The 3,181-nt window shown below is 41.7% G+C and overlaps 1 protein-coding gene across 1 annotated transcript in view; it reads right to left on the reverse strand.

Annotated features, from left to right (window-relative positions):
- Positions 1-3,081, reverse strand: part of LOC106012857 (septin-5-like) — a gene marked incomplete at its 3' end in the record, with an annotated part of 22,362 nt that extends 19,281 nt beyond the window's left edge. The window contains 1 exon segment of the mRNA XM_035971914.1: positions 2,603-3,081.
- Positions 3,082-3,181: the final 100 nt, after the last annotated feature.

The raw sequence follows: 3,181 nt of genomic DNA on the forward strand, positions 1-3,181 counted from the left end.
GCCCAATTCCTTTACGGTTTCCATGCAGTGTGAGTCACGACAAGTGGGAATCAGGCGCTTGTTAATATTGGGGCAGAGATTTATGGACTTATTATTTTCATCTGTTCGTATGCCTTGATTTTGATTTTTTTAAATATACCGATCTATCTAAATTATAAGTAGAGATATTTACGATTAAAGGAGGTAGGGTCGCCTTGTGTTGCGGTGAAATGTAGCGAGAAAACTTTCGGCCAAGTTTCGTGACTCCAAAAACTTGATTTCCCTTGGAAACTGCAAATTTACATTGTTTGTGTCTTTGATCAAAGATTTACAGTGAAGTCCACACAAAAATGGGCTTTAATTGGACAATAAAGGTGCAGAGCCAAAAATAAAATTGCCCAACAAGCGGAAAAAATCGGGTTCTCCGAAGGAACAGATTTGACAAACGCCTGATTTTTCCACTATGACACACATTATAATGACACTATGAAAGAGGACCACCTGTCCATGATGATCACTTTTCTTTTAAACAATAGACGATTGTCTTGGACAAGTTCGAATGCATTTGTTTCTTCGACAAGACACAGTATGCCTGTTTATGGTGTTAATGCCCATGTCCTTGATGGACAGAAGTGTGTATTCTCAAACAAGAAACTGTAAGAGTGGTTTTATTGCAATAATCCGCCCTGGTGTCCCCACCGACTGCAGACGAACAATTGGCACCGTCGGGAATAACAACAGATCAACGCGTTGTGGTCAGTGGCGGGAACAAAGCCGATCTCGCCTGCTGGGCAGGACACCCTAGAAGTGAGGGAAAGCGACAGATGACCAAACTCGACCCCCCAAAAAAGGGTAATTGTGATCATAGTTGTAGATGTTCTACACTGCCATCGACAAAATTTATTGGATCATATAGAAGGCATGCAGCTTTGACCAAGCCAGATCTCAGTCAAAGTTATCAAAGATATTATCTTTCCGCTTTATTTTCTATCGGAAAAGACACACATAGAGTCTATGCATACCGTGATGAAATGCGGTTTTTAAAAGAGATTGGTCTTGAGCAGTAAAATAAAAAAAAAAATTATTAACAGCTTTGCATCAAGCCTTCAGTTCTGAATTCAGATGGTTTGTTTGTTTGTTTGTTTTGTTTGTCTGGGGTGGGGTGGGGTGGGGGGGTTGTTGAGTAATAACCTTCTGAAATCATGACTTCTGGCATTTAAACTCTGATGCTCTAATCACAATTACTTGATATCTCTCCCTCTGGAAACAATAAAGACGTAGAGATCGCCCCAATCATTCGATGCAGAGACGAACAGTTGCAAAGATACGCGTGTAACGCAGAATCTTTGGTAAACAGAAGTGAGTTTAGGTCGTGTTTGTGTTTTAAAGCGATATTAATATATTTCTCTGACACAGTGGGAACGAGTATGTATGAGTTCAAGAACGTGTCATAAGTATAATGCCTCACACGAGACTCTGAAGGTCTTTTCTTCTAATTCTTCCTCTTCTTCTTCTTCTTCTTCTTCTTCTTCTTCTTCTTCTTCTTCTTCTTCTTCTTCTTCTTCTTCTTCTTCTTCTTCAAGTGAAAAACGGCAAAGCTTGTCTCCACCGTCTTAGAGCCCGTTTAGTCTGTTTTCCAGCTCTGTGTGTGGCTCAGCTGCCAGGCCTTGCCCCCCTGCTAGATAAAATAAACGGCCCTTGAGATAACTATTTACGTATGTCTCCCCACAGTATTATGGAACTCGGTAGACGTACAATATGCCAATTACAATTAACCAGCGAATGGGCAAAAATTACTCAGTTGCCCATTCTGAATCCCCACGGTAGAGTCAAACCTGCTCTAACGGCCACCATACAATCGCCTGCAAAAACTGCTATCCCCCGCTCCCTTTCTCCCCTTTTAAACCACTAAATGAATGCATACACCGTTTTTGCGGGCAGCCTTTGTCTTTGCCATTTTTTTGTTTTGTTTTGTTTTTGTTACCATTTTGATGTTCTAATTTTGTACATGTTATTTATTTGTTCGGCAGTTCTTCTTAATCACTGTTCATGATTTGCTACTAAAGTTGCTGCAGCCGATAGTGTGACAATTGGTTTTTTAAATATTATTGTTCATGTAGATCTATTTACTGTGACTAGATCTAGATCTAGATCTAGAGTTACTTTAGGCCTAATGGCAAATCTATCTTTGTTTTGCAGCTGACATCGCATCCGTTGTTGCTGTAATTGTTACAGCAACTATTATTACAATTTTCTTTTTGTCATTGCAGAACGCTTATTATTGCAATCTGAGTACCATTAAAAATGTGGTTCTACATTATGTCATTTTCAAAACAGCTTTATTGTAATTAATCTAGTTTTGTGAAATTTCGAACAAACTATTTCGCCCATTCAAAGCCCCAATCTACCATCATTATTATCTGCGTAGCGAGTGCAATCAAATCACCCCCCCCCCCCTTTTTTCCCCAAACTCCTTCAGACATCTTCGAGTTAGGGTAGATTAAATTACAGTAAACTGAATTGCTGTCGTCAAATATTTACCAAACGCGCATACCTGCAAGATGGCAACAACTTCTTCCCACTTTTAATTACACTCATTATTTCACTCAACAGAACTCCTCACCAATGAACATACGCACACACTGTCCCGTGTCACGAAACCGTTCCTACACCGAGAAGATAATGCATGTGTCACAACAGATAATGTGTTGTCGAAATGACCAAGCTCTTCTTCTTTTCGACAACACACCTTGTTCCAGTTGAACTTTGTTAGGCGCAGACGTAGCCTACAACCAGCGCAAGTACGGGGAATTACGATGTGGGCTTTGATACGCACGGCTTGTTTGTCACACCGCGCCGCAGCTCGCTTGAACGGCCGCCCAGTCGCAGAGTCCCTGATGGGACACGGCAGTCAACCCCCCTACACGCAGGTTTAGTGGGATCGTCTTGCCTTTTGATAGTATGAAAGCCGGGTTGATCTATTTCAATGATGGGGGTGGTGGGGACGAATGTGATGGGGACGGCGGTTGGGTTGGGTGAAGGAATCGAAAGAAAGGGAAGAACAAAAAGGAGGGGGGAGGGTAGAATATGCGTGTTTGTGTGTGTGTGTGTGTGTGTGTGTGTGTGTGTGTGTGTGTGTGTGTATGTGTGGGTGTTTGTGCATGTGTGAGAGAGATAGAGAGGGAGAGAGACAGAGAGAGGG

This window comes from Aplysia californica, unplaced genomic scaffold, assembly GCF_000002075.1.
Source record: "Aplysia californica isolate F4 #8 unplaced genomic scaffold, AplCal3.0 scaffold00535, whole genome shotgun sequence".
Taxonomy (NCBI): Eukaryota; Metazoa; Mollusca; class Gastropoda; order Aplysiida; family Aplysiidae; genus Aplysia; species Aplysia californica.